Below are 14465 nucleotides of genomic sequence, written 5' to 3' on the forward strand. Positions count from 1 at the left end.
CATCATTAACAATGTTGGCTTTTACTCGAGTTGCATTGTGCCCACTTCCTACTGAAGAACGAAAGCCTACAGAGCAACAGGAGGATCTACCACTGCCCCCTCCTCCTGAGACAGAGTCTGTAGAGCCTGCAATAGCCAAACCCCCGTCGCTGGAGGAAATGGAGAGTCCACCCCCTACATCCTCTATTGTGGAATCCTGTGTCAAGTAAGTCATGTTAGAAGGAGAGCTTTTGGCTTGCTCAGTAATGCAAGATCAATATGGTAATACAATCCATGATCTACTCTCCTTTAATACCTTTAAAGAAATAAGGAAGAGTATCAGAGAAAATGGGGCTAACAGCCTATTTACAAAAGGACTCCTTAATGCCTTGTCTGAAAATTATCACATGACTCCGTAAGACTGACAGATTTTGGCCAAAACAACTCTGGATGCCAGTCAACATTTATTATGGAGAGCAGAATAAGATGAGATATGTGAACAACAGGATGTTTGTGGGTGTTCCCTGGCTACCCCACCTAGGAGCCCTCTGGGCCACATCCTAGCTGTAAGTCCCAGGCACTATAAAACATCTTCTGAGAGATCCATGGAAAGGATTCTGATTTATTAAGTCTCGTCTGTAGGTTGTGTGTACCTATAGATATTGTACATAGACTGGCTCTGTTAATTGTTGTTTTTTGTCTTTGTTGTTTGGTTTAATTTGTTTAAATATGGGTCATATTTCACTCTGCTAGGGGTCCCAGCTACTTTCAGCAGGCTGAATATGTGACAGGAGTTGCAGGAACTTCCCAGAAGCTGCCAAGAATTCTTAATCTTGAGGATTAAGATTTCTGCTCCCCCTTTCAAGACATCAGAGTTTCCCCACTAGAAACTCTGAGTTAGTATGGGCTCCTGTCTGTCTGTAATGTAACTTGGCTACTGCTTGATGACCTTTACTTGCTTTCTTATCTTTGGGGAACTTAGTTTGCACTTTGCCATTGTATGAATATAGGAAATCTGCGGTTTCTACTGTTTGGACTTTATGCCACTCAAAACCCATTTGCTGTACTAGGTTAATAGAACATGAAATTCTAAGGCTACTGTCCCAGTCCATCCTTTTGTCAGAACTCATTTATTTACTGTAGGGTTTTTTATTTCTGTTTTTAAAATCCCTTCTTATATAGAAGATTTCATGTCATTAGTCTACTCAAAAAGAGAGAAATATGGGAAATAATCATTTAAACTCCCCAAGTATTTATCTTATAGGGCAGAGCTACAGATGTACCCTTAAAAAGGCTGCAGAAGTGGCAGCAATGGGGAGGGGGAGGGAGGCCGTCACTTTTAAAGAAAAAACAGTACTCTCACACTAAAGCCTTTAGGGGCCCAGGAGTTACTGCAATCCTGGGAACAACCCCCGGACCTGCTGTCTCCCCACAGAACACCCTCCCTTTCTCCAGCCTTCTGAGAGCTGTCAGGTCATATTATCTCTATTATCCTTTTAAAGAATATGAGTATATTTTCCATTGGAAAAATAAGCCTATTTCTAAAAGTAAAGGGAAAAAAAGTTTTTTCTGTATTTGTCTAAGAAGCAAAGGTTATATATATATATATATATATATATATATATATATATATATATATTAGAGGACTGGTGCACGAAAGTCATAATCATGCATGCGGTGGGAGGGAGGAGGGTTCCCTCAGCCCAGCCTGCACCCTCTCCAATCCAGGACCCTTCTGGGATGTCCAACTGCTGGTTTAGGCCTGATTCCAGGCAGTCAAACAGCATAAAAAAGGACATGGAAAGCATAAAAAAATCAGAAATTATCTTAGTTAATGATGAGAATAAGATGTGCATAAATAAATATGTATGTTTATAGTTTGCCCCTATTGATTTGGAGCCATTATCTTAAAAACAAACAAACAAACAAACAAACAAAAAAACTTATTTAGAAAAAAATAATTTTGAACAGGACATAACTATTTACATGTAATATTTTAAACTCTAAAATGTAATTTCTTTACAAATTGTTTTTATTACTATTTATGTATGTAAACTTTTTTTAAAAATATATTTTATTGATTTTTTACAGAGAGGAAGAGAGAGGGATAGAGAGCTAGAAACATCGATGAGAAAGAACCATCGACCAGCTGCCTCTTGCACACCCCCTACTGGGGATGTGCCTGCAACCAAGGTACATGCCCTTGACCAGAATCAAACCCTGGACCTTTCAGTCCACAGGCCGATGCTCTATCCACTGAGCCAATCCGGTTTTGGCTATGATTGTAAATTTTTATTGTGAATTTGAAATAAAGTTTCTTGATACAATTTTGGGGGGGAAAATCCACTAAATCTGTTCTTGAATTCTTAATATAGGTTTTTAAATACATTTCTGGTTGTGTTTTCTCATCTATTTTGCATTTGTCCATATTTTTGCTTTCTTTGGCTTTGGCTTTTCCCTCAATAATTATTATCTAAAAAGAGAGCCTTTTGATTATTGGTGACTTTCACATTCTCAAAAGCAATCAATCAAAACTTGACTCCTCTCCCTACTGCTTCCTCCAAGTTTAAGAACTTGGTGATTTACACATTCAATCCTCAACGGCTCTTCATTTATACTTTCCTGTAGGTTTTGAATTTTTTCCATTTATACTTTTCCTTATTTACATCTGAGTGAATTAACTATTCCTGGCGTTTCTTTCCATCTGCACCTCACAGAGTTTTGGAGGTGGCACCTTTCTTGGTCACACCTGCTCCTGTTCCAGTTCCAGGCCAGCGCTTAACTAGCTGGAAAGGTAGAGAAAAGGCACAGTTCCAATTTCAAAGGTTTCTTATTTTACTTTTTGTTCAGATGTGAATTCTGGATTCTTCGAACCTTCCTGTCGTCATACGTCTGTGCAGACGTGGGACACTCCTCAGCACCACTTACTAATTGCCATCGGGGCGCAGCCAAGCAGTGCTGCCCATGGCGGGGCAGGGGCATCTCCTGGGGAATTCAGAAAAGTAAACATTGTATAGTCCCTGGGAGAGGGGAAATAATGGTAGCCAATAATAATTTCATTAGCAAGTAACATCTGAAAAACCCAGGAGGTATCTTTACAGGAAATGGTAGGATATAAAATGACTTGCAGGGGCAAACATTTGCATGCTCCTTCTCAAATTCTAAACCCTCCTAGCCCAATCCCAGAGAGACAAATGTGTGCTTAAGATAGTTGTCCCTGGTTTGATAGTGAATTTAGGCAGTCCCAGATGGGCTTTAACTATTTTTCACTAAATAGGTAATTATGACTGAACATCTTTTTATTACTCTCCTTGAACAAAAGGTGAGTAATAAATAAAATAGCAGCGCCATTTTAAGTCATGTTGGAATACCTGACAATTGCATGATGTGTGTGAGTGTATGAGGTAAGTCCTGAATTCATCCAAATCCCCACACCAAGCATATCTGGATTATTTTATTTATGAAGACAGCTGAACTGAAATTCATTTCCTTTACAACTAAGTCAAGATTTCCAAGAGTTAAATCTTCTTTAAGTCTAGTTATATTCTAACAACTATTTATTAAAAACTGAAATCAGACATTTCATGTTCCTTATAAGAAATTTATTGATGATTCCTTTACTCAAGCATGTATTGAGTCCTGCTTTGTGCTTAGCACAAATTTAATAGCTACTTGCTGTTCTTTAGGTCACCCATTGCTACTTCTAGGCATTGGGAGAGAATCAATGTGAGATAGGACCTAGATCCAGCATGTCAAACTCAAAGGCTAACACTGGCCAAATAAACAAGCTTTAAGTTTTTGTGGACTGCAAAGAAACACAAAAGCTTCATTTGTCATGGAAATGTAGGTTTATTATGATAGTGACATGCCAAATACAAAGGGCTGAAATGAATGAGTAATCATTAACATAAAATAATAGAACATTTTAATAAAAGAATATTTTTCTTGAATATTAACTTACTAGACACTGAACAACTGCACAAATTAATAACTATAACACAAATAAAGCTATTTTTCTTGTTCTCTGAAAGCGAAATATTCCCTGTTTCATACACCAAACAAGGCAGTCCAAGACTAATGACGAGGCCATCAGCTGCTAGAATATTTGCTGCTGGTATTAGTGGAGAAAAATGGTGTGCCAGTAAGTAAGGCATGTGAAGGAAATGAATACAACACGATTATAGTAATCAGTCATCAGCGAACATTGTAGTTCATTATTAATAATTATGTATAACATGATATTGTAAAAGTTAAGTTACGGAATATTTATTAAAATGTTTCTTACACACCCTTGCACCGTCTGGGCTGCAAACATATTCGTTATGGGCTGCATGTGGCCCCTGGGCCGTGTCTGACATGCTTGACCTCGACGATGAAACAGGCATTCAGCTTATTGCTTTCACTAGAGTTGTTTCTATTTCCCTCAGTTTCATCTTCTGTAAAACACCACAAGTCAAACCACACTGTTCCATTCATTACTTCTTTGATGACATCATAAAGAGGTAATCTGTGTACTAGAGTTATAACACTATCATCCACCCCGTCTCCCATGAAGATTGCATAATATTGTGGTTAGAAGCATGGATTTGGAATCTGACAGAACTAGGTTTGCATCTTACTCTTACTGCCACGAGACCCAAGTGTTTTGACTTTCCCAAGCCTCAGTTTTCTCTTCTGTCAAGTGGTGCTGATACTATTACTATATTCAATGGATTGGCAGATTAATGACTGGGCACAAAACCGCTCACAAAGCAAGTATCAATTAATATTAATTGTTATTAATATTATAATTAATATATATTAATTAAATAATAAAATTCCTCCATAACTATGTTATACCCCTTGGAGGCTTAGATAGCTCAAGATTAAGGTGACCAGACACGCTTTTGGTGGGACAGTCCCGATTTTTAACAATTTGTTCCGCATCCCGCTGCGTTTTAAAGAAGTCCCGAAAATCCAGCTTTTACAGACTGGGAGAATGGGATTTCATAAAAGGAAGCTGAGTCAATAATAGGTACAGTGTAGATTTTGGACTTCGAGGTGGGAGTGCAGCTCTAATGCAGGTTCTTCCTAACTCAACAACCACAGAGCAGACAGTTCCATTTATAACTAGTCAGAGGGCTTGAATGGACATTTCTCTAAAGACATGCACATGGCCAATGAGCACATGAAACAGTGCTAAGCATGTTTAATCATTAGGCAAATGCAAATCAAAACCACAATGAGATACCATGTTATACCTACTGGGATGACTGATACATAAAATGTAAGTGAGGATATTGCAACTGGGCCCCTGTGATAACTGGTGGAGAAATAAAAACTGACACTGTGGGAAACCATTTGGCTGTTTCTCAAAAAGTTAAACCTAGGCAGGGTGGAGGGGATCAATAGGGGGTAAAAGGGGGTACCTATAATACTTTCAACAATAAATTTTAAGACAAATTAGGGGGGAGAAAGTTAAACCTAGAGTCACCATATGATTCAACAATTCCCCTTGTGATTATATATACACAAAAGAATTGAAAGCAGGAACTCAATTGAACACCACTGTTCACAGCAGCATTATTCACAATGTTTGAAATTGGAAACAACCCCAGTGTGTATGGAGAAATGACTGGATATACGATGTGTGATATATGCCTAGAATGAAATATTTAACCTTTAAAATGAAGGAAATCCTGAGATGTGCTACAATATGGATGAACCTTGAGGATGTTATACCCAACATAACGAACACTGCATAATTCCACCTTCATGGGGGTACTTTTCTTCAAATAGGCAAATTCATAAAGATAGCAAGTACAAAAGAAGCTGAGGGAGGGAGAAATGGGGAATTGTTGAATTGGTAGTTTCTGTTTGGGATAATGGAAAAATTCTGAAAATGGATAGCAATGAGGTTGCACAACTTTATGAATGAATGTACTTAATGCTACTGAATTTGTATACCCCAAATTGTTAAAATGGTAAATTTTACATGTATATTTAACCACAATTGAAATTGTTTCCAATTTCAACCCATAAAATACCATTAAATAATTTCAAGTAAGTGATTGCTAAGCATGCTAGTTAAAATTGAATAGCATTTCCTAGTTTTTATTTTTGCAAGATGACAGGAAAAGTTTAGTTTCTCTAAAGATTTTTTTTTCTGAAGTGAGTCTAGGAATGTCTAAGAATGATAAGATCATTAAATCTGTAGGTTATGAAATAGTTCTTTTGATATTCTTTAGTCTTAAACAGGACATAGGGTCGATACAGATTGAGCCGCTGTTTGAGATCACTTTTGTGGCAAGGCTTCTATCTAGTAGGTTTTTAAATTTTTGTCTATTCAACATAAAATTTATTTGCACACATAATTTATCTTTCCTTATAATTATCATTAATTTATCTAATTTTACTTTACCTTGCTTTTTTGGTTCCCCTAGTGCATGTGTTGAGCTGGTGGGGATATTGTGTGTGTGAGTGTGTGTGTGTAATTATTTATTTTGAAAATATTTCTTTTTGAAAATATTATATATGCCCCCTTCTATTTTTTTATTTTCCCCTTCTAGCTCACCATAATTCTTATTTAGATACTATTTGTTAATAGGTTATTATTTACTGCAATTTTCTTAGATAAGCATTTTGTTTTAATTTTAGGCATTTATTATATCTCAGGATAAGTTTAAAAAAGCCTACAATAAGTTTCTTTTTGGAATTTTATTGATTTTTTAAATTCTTAATGTATACCTCTTTTTTCGTTGTTCAAAATAAGGAGCCATGAATAATGGCGGTTTTGCCTAGGCATTTTTATATTATTCATTAAAGGAAGAGTCACGCATCGACTGCAGAAGGGGCTGAGGAGACTGTGAGAATGACAACAGAGGATTTATTGTAGAATATCACTGAAATCACGTAGGATTTGATATTTCTTTCATTTTTTCAGCATTGTGATTATTTTTAAAAATGTTTTTATTGATTTCAGGGACAGGAAGGGAGAGGGAGAGAGATAGAAACATTGTTGATGAGAGAGAATCATCTGTTGGCTGCCTCCTGCACACTTTCTCCGGGGAATAAAACCAGAAACCTGGGCATGTCCTCTGGTCAGGAATTGAACCATGACCTCTTGGTTCATGGGTTGATGCTCAACCACTGAGCCACACCTGCTGGGCCAGCATTGTGATTTTTTTCTATATTCTTAGATCCACTTAATGTGAAAATGGAACTTGAATTGCTTTGACTGATTTTTTTATTGTTTAAAGTATTACATATGTCTCCTTTTCCCTCCATCGGCCCCTCCCTGATGACTCTCACCCCCCTAATTACAAGGAGGCATGCTTTAAAAATCAATACCTGTTTCTTCTTCTTGGGATTGGGAGTATTTATTGAATTCAGACTACCACCAGAAGGTTGAGCCTCACCTTTTGAACAGCTCTTTATGCCTGAGTCCTTTAGAAGTTTCTCAGATAAAGGATGAGGACTTGTCACAGAATTTCAGTCTGGATTCTTCTACACTTCTCATCTCTCACATACTTGCAATGCTTTTTCTTCTTCACCAGGTCTTTGAGGAGCCTACATTGAATACTCTGATGGGAGAAGGAATTCATTCACTTATGGACCTATTAGTTCAGTTGGCAAGGTAAATACTGTGTGTAGAGTGAAAACTTCCAGGAGTGCTCATATGACTCAGAAATTGGCCTTCTTAAGAAACCAGAGCATTTTTTTTTTTTTGTAAAACAGAATTGTTTGAAGATATTGGTTGTGTAAGGGTCCGTGAATCATCTTTGTCCTAAGATCAGCAGGAAGTCAGGAAACATGTTAAACGCTGGGGGTGATCCACAGAACATTTCATGTTGACAAGCTGACTGGCTGCGCTGAGGTGGAAGTTTGTTTTTAAATACATTTTATTGATTTTTTTAGAGAGGAAGAGAGAGGGATAGAGAGTTGGAAACATCGATGAGAGTGAGTCATCAATCAGTTGCCTCTTGCACACCACTTACTGAGTATGTGCCCGCAACCAAGGTACATGCCCTTGACTGGAATCGAACCCAGGACCTTTCAGTCCGCAGGCTGATGCTCTATCCACTGAGCCAAACCAGTTTCGGCGAGGTGGCAGTTCTATAACAATACCTGCTGTACTGTAACAATATCTACCTTCTATAGGTGCTTACAGTTTAGAGAATTGCAATTTAGCTACATAAGTTGTCAACAAGGTCAGGGAGTCATGATCCCCATTTAGTGATGAGAAAACCTGTCTGAGTGTGTTTCCAAGAGCAGCTGAACTTGTGCTGTCTCCTTTTGTGTCTTCCAGGCTCCTAGTGGATCTACATTTAGATGTTCTAACTCTGCACTTTTACAGCTTCGCCAGCACTCTGTTTGGCACTGAATTCTAAAGATCACACATTTGGGTGTTGTGATCCTTGATAATAAAGAAAATTGAATGAAATAAAAATGTCAACATCTGAGTTAAGATTACAACACATTTCCTAATTTTTGTTATCTTCCTTGAGATACTGAAGTTGAATTCTGAGACATGGCAGTTTTAATTTTTTGATTTCTCTTAGAACAAATTATTATTATCATGAAAATTATTTTATTATGAAATGATTTCCAACCCTAATTGTGGGGTCTGGTATATTTCACATATCTTATTTAGTTTTAAAACTTCACAGTGAATTAACTGGTATTTCCTCATTTTGTGGAAGAAAATATTGAAGTTCTAGAGATGGTTTGCTGAAGATCACATGGCTAATAAGTAATGGAGGAGAACCTAGACCTTAGTGTATTTACAGTAGTTTCACCTCCACAAAATGTGTCTAGCGAAAGGAGTTCAGGTTGCACTTAACCATATTGGACAGTGGAAAGTCCAGAAATAGAACAAAGGGATTCTAGATTTGATTATCTTCTTTATCACAGGTACATTTTTAACTTGGAAAGCTCAATTGATGAATCCCAACTGTTGTGGTAAAATGTTGTAATACCTTCCTTGTTATTTCTATTTTATATGTTCTTGTTGTTTTAGGGATTTAAAATGGGAGTTTTACTTAGATCATTACTACAGGGATCACACAGTGCTTTTCAGAACCACTGAACATGTATGCTCAATTGATCGAGGTAAGCATGTGTTGTTAAAGATTTGGTGAACAGTATAGTGACATCTGTTTGTATTTCTCTTAAGTTTAGACTCTATATCATAAACTAGACTCTGAATAGTGTAGAGCACAGGTGAGATGATGGTCCTGTTACTTCTCTTATACTCTCGTTCTTAAAGTCCCTTTCTTCCTCTAAGCATCTACTTCACTTTCCCTCTGTATGTGAGTCTGTCTGTCTGTCTGTGCCACTGACCTGTTATTCTACCTTTAAGTTAGTCAACACTCTTTTCCACACCAGGTTAGTGAATCTTAATGTTAATATTTTGGTGTATATATTTCCAGATCTTATTTTTCAATTAAATAAGTTTATACTTAATTAGTAGAAAAAATTAAATGTTTCAAAACTTATTTAAAAAATGTATTATATAGTGAGCATCCTTTCATATCAACATATATTTCTACTAATGTATGTGTGTGTATACACACACACATGTGCAATTATGTATGTGTACATAAATATATACGGTCTACACATGTTTTTATTCAACAACTTTATTTCTAAATATTTATTCAAAAGAGTACTTAATTTAATGGATTATAGTCTATATAAATAGCTAGGTACTATTGGACATTATCATTATTTACAATTATAAAAATATAGTTGGGGTGTATTCCTCTTAGTTATTTAAGATAATTGCCCAGAACTCTTAGGACAGCATCAGAGAAGGCTTCCATCACTGCCAGCAGCTGGCTCCATAATGGCTTTAGGTACTGCCTCAGGCCAGCCCAAGCCAGGGCAGGGCCTCTGGCTGGACCAGGCTCTGGCCTCTGAGCAGGCCCTTCCTCTGGCTCTGCAGAGCTCTGGAGCTTCGGGTGTGAACCTAGAGCAGGAGAGAGAGAGAGAGAGAGAGTGAGAGAGAGAGATTTACTCACATACCTGGCTTTTCCGCGACTTTCCATAGATAGGAAAGGTGCCACCGCCTTTAAGCAAACTCCAGCCCGTGAGCCTGCCCTCCCAGATTATCTGCCCAGATTATCAGTTCCCCTCACCTTCCTGAGTTGCCTGGGTGGGCTCAAGATGCTCCAGCTCTAGATTTTGAGCGTGGCCCACCAGGTGTGATGCAGTGGAGTTGATGGGCACCAAGGCCTGCTCTACCTCCAACAAGGCGAAAGGAAGGGGCTGCCCAAAACCCTGGACCTGGTTCAGCCAGGTCCTGACCATCGAAGCCATGGCCCTGGGGAGAGGCAGGTGGACAGTCAAGTCAGAGTTCTGGTCTTTCCTTCTACTCTACCCTACCATGGCACTCTTGTTTGGGACTGAGCCTCTGTGCAGTCCCTTTCCTATCCAGGGAAAAGCCCCACGCCATACCCAGCCCTTAGGTGTCTGTTCCATTTGTAGCAGGTGTGGGATCCAGCAAGTTTAACGTGGAGTCTGTGTGAGACTCTCCTTCCCACTGGCAGCTCTCCTGAAGGTCCTGTACACTGTCCACCCCAGCGCTCCATGCCCCTGGGCATCTGGGCTGAGGACTGAGACAGACTCCTGAGCTGCCTGCCCACCACAATCCTGTCCTGAGCCCTCCACTGTGGTCAGTAGAGGTGGATGGAGAGAGGGGCAGGCAGAGCACGATGGGTCTTGGGGGGAAGGAGACTCTGAGGGACAACTTAGCCCAGCCTCCCCTCTGGGTCTACAAGACCAGGGACCCCATCCTCTGTCCTCTTTGACTCGTGTGCTCCTGGAATAGTAGCCACCAGAGATCAGGCCTTTCTTGGGAATCAGAAGGTGTATAAGATCAGGGTTCTGCCAGGCATTCCCCCAACTCACAGTCCCCACTCTGCTGACACAGGGGGGCCTTCTTCTGGACCCAGAGACCACTCACTTTATGACTTGGTCCTGCGGTGTGTCTCCCTGGTCCTTATGAGAAGGTGTGCCTGCAGATGTCAAAAGCACCTTGATGGCATCAGCTACGATGGCTGGTGGACAGGACCTGTCAATGATGGACAGCGTGACTGCGGGACCCACTGCCTAGGACTGAGGCCCAGGGGTTGTGTCTGCTTCATCCCTTGAGTCGGGCTAAGTGTCTCCAAACCTGCTTGCCTGCAGTAGGAGCTTCATACACATTGTCTAGTAAATAAACTCCAACCAGCACCATCCCACCCATCTGAGTGGGCTTGGGGCCCCTGCTACCCGCCCAAGATCCCCTATGTGGCTACTACAACAAGGCCGAGGACCAGCTAGGTGAAATCTCCAATTGCTTGACAGGTTGCTTTCCATGTACTTTTCCAAACTCCCATGCCACAGGCCGCTGATGGGTGAGTCAGCGTTCTTTCCATGGGACAGAGTGAAATCATTGCCACAAACAGCCGGCACATACCCAGCAACCCTGTCTGAAGAGCCAGAGAGCAGGTAGGACCTGCCATGGCTTTTCCCCACAGCAGTGCTATGAGGTTTTCCCCCTACCACCCCACTTTTCAGAGGAGGATACTGAGACTCAGAAAGATGTGGTGACATTTTCAAGACGCACAGCTTGCAGCGGGCAGAGTCACGAGTGTGAGCTCACCTAGCTAACAGCTCCTCCAGGAACTGTTGGGCTCTGCAGAAGGCCAGGGTGGAGACCTGGGGGACGTTTCCCCCCGGGAGAGCTGGTACCATGGATGTGGCCACTTGCTCCAAGGTGCCTTCATGGAGGTCCTGCATCCTGCAGGACTCAGGTAGGTTACCAGTTACCTCAGCTGCGCACTGGGTGGGACAAGGAGGGACATCCAGTCAGCGGCATGACCGTGAATCCCACAAGGATTGAGGTCTGGAGCTCATTCGGGAGGTCCCAGCCCCACAGGCATGTGTTCAAGAGAAGGGCAGGAGTGCCCAGGCTGAATGAGGTTCTAGGTCTTCAAAGTGCCACTTAAGTTCTGTGCATATTCATACAATTGGCACCTTCTAAGCATCTTTTTTCCCCTCCCTCTCAGCTGAGGAACAACAAACCTCCTTGTAGGAATAGTAGAGCACGGGCCCTCTGAGTCCTCTAGAAACCTCCCCTTACAGAGCTGAGAACACAGAGGCTTAGGGATATCAAATGTCTGATGAAGGGCATGCAGGTCAGAACTGGGACCTGTCCTGCATGGCATCCCCTCTCAGGTAATGGACACTCATCTGTTCCTGACTTGGGTAGAAAGGGTGTGGGAGCCTTGTTCCTCCCCAGCATGGGAACAGTGTACACGGTAGACATGGCCTATGAAAACCATTGACTTCAAAGGAGAAAGTTATGTTCATCCTTTTACACTAAAGGGCATTTTAAGGTCTTCATAATGGAGATCCCAGATTCTGCAAGATGGCAAATGCTTGAAGACTGCAGACTAGAGAAAGGTGATCACCAGGCAGTAATCTGAGCAGAGGACTTGAGAAGGAGCAAATCTATGTGGTGGCTGAAAGGGGAACAGGTGACTCAAAGTACCCATGAGGCAATTGCCAATGAAGGAACACTGTGATAGAGTTGGACAACCTGGCATTGGACAGGACAGGTGAAAATTTCAATGAGTGAGAAATGCCCGGCCAGGATGGGAGCAAGGCAGCAGCCCTCATCAGAAACTGCTTTTGGCTATGTCCCTGCTCCAGCCCTTTGGATTTGGAATCCGCTTGCAGCCGATAAAAGTTTTTATGTGCACAGCCTTCTCCCAGCAGTAGGTGTCCATCTCCAGCTGAGGAAATTACACGTACTGTGGTCTAAACTGTGTCCCCTAATCCCATGAATTTGCAACCCCTAGAACTTCATTATGTGTCCGCATTTGAGTTTTAGTCTTCAAGCATGTAATTAAGATGAACTGAATTCAGTGGTGAGGGTCTTAATCTAGTCTGACCAGTATCCTGAGAAGAGGAGGGGAGGACTCATGGCAGTGCAGTGGGGAATCCTGTGACACACAGGAAGAAGACGGCCATCTACAAGCTGAGGAGAGACCCCTCAGGAGAAACCAGCCCTGCTGACAGCATCCTGTCTCACTCCTAGCCTCTGGAATAGCGAGAAAATGAATGTCTGCTGCTGACACCACCCAGAGTGGTCCTATGTTAAGGCAGCCCGATCAGCCTAACACAGCCCATTCCAACACACTCAGTGCTCCAGGCAGCATTGCTGATATGGCAGCTGAACTGAATCAGGCCCATATTCAGCAGCACTGAAGGGCTGTATCACTGGGGGAAGGACATCTGCTATTGGGCCAAGTTCTGCAAGGACTGTGGACAGAGTGGCAGGGATAGTTTAAACAATAGAATCAGCGAAATGCCCAAGTGCTCATAGAGTCTACTGTGAAGTCAAACCACCTCTCTCTCTCTCTCTCTCTCTCTCTCTCTCTCTCTCTCTCTCTTTCTCTCTCTCTCTCTCTCATATTTACACAAATATGTGAGGAGTGTCTTTCTACCCTCCCATGTATCTGGAGGGAGGAGTGGGGGTCAAGATTGCTTTGTTATGGGGCTGTGGGAGAGTCTAGGGAGAGTCCTGCAAGGGTCCTGGGGGGAGGGGTGTCCGCAGATCTGAGTGTGTGTCTGGGCACTGCCAGGTCCTCTTGGGGTTGTGGATGTGGAGACCCTTGAGGCCGGCTCTCACCTCTGACAGGCACTGGACTGTGTCATCAGCCTGGTGCACCTGCACCATGACCGCGTAGGCGGTGTAGTCAGGTCCTTGGGCCAGCACCTCAATGATGTCCTCCTGGGAGCTCTGCAAAGACAGAGTGGGTACTGAGCCAGGAGGCCTCAGGAACCTTCTACCCAATCTGTGGTATTGTGTCATGGCAGACCTCGTCCATCAGGACACAGGGAGGATGTTCCTGGCAGCCCTCTGAGCTAGCAGCCATTGGTTTGTGTCAAGGTCTAGCAACAGGGAAAGCCTGAATCACTGATGAAAACTGTGCCCTTGTTGGGATGATATGGAGTTGGGAAAGGTCACAGCTCCTGACCTGGCCTCAGTGCAATGGTTTGTCTTCCACTGTGAGGTGATAGGTTGCAGAGAAAAGTATTCAAGACCTTAATCCCTCCCTTACCTGCAACCCTCTATTTTTAAAATACACAGCACTATCAAGTAGGATGATGTTTAAGACTTGGGAAAGGTCAACAAGGACAGTGGAGCTGGGACTGGTCCACAGGTTACTTGGTGCAGGGAATTAATCAATTGAAAGGGGCATAAGGCAGATGACAACAAATGCCTCCTCTATGATCCCAGCAAAACATGAAGAAAGATTGCTTTTCTACCCTCGCAGGGACCTGGTCTGGTGGACTGAAGGTACAGCTCTCTTTGGGAGTGGGTCTGTGAGGTCTTGGAGACCCCTGGTTTGAGTCTGACTTTTGGTCTCGGTCCAGTCACTTCAGGGTCCTGGGTGTGGGCCAGCTCTCACCTCCGTTTGGCACTGGACAGTTTTCCTGGCCTGACGCACTTG

At 42.0% G+C, this 14465-nt stretch overlaps 1 long non-coding RNA gene across 1 annotated transcript in view; it reads right to left on the bottom strand.

Annotated features, from left to right (window-relative positions):
- Window positions 1–14465, bottom strand: part of LOC311631090 — a 630545-nt gene that overhangs the window by 613779 nt on the left and 2301 nt on the right. The gene's annotated exons all lie outside the window — the stretch shown is intronic.

Source organism: Pipistrellus hanaki (assembly GCF_964339955.1).
Source record: "Pipistrellus hanaki genome assembly, chromosome: 12".
In the NCBI taxonomy this organism is placed as follows: domain Eukaryota; kingdom Metazoa; phylum Chordata; class Mammalia; order Chiroptera; family Vespertilionidae; genus Pipistrellus; species Pipistrellus hanaki.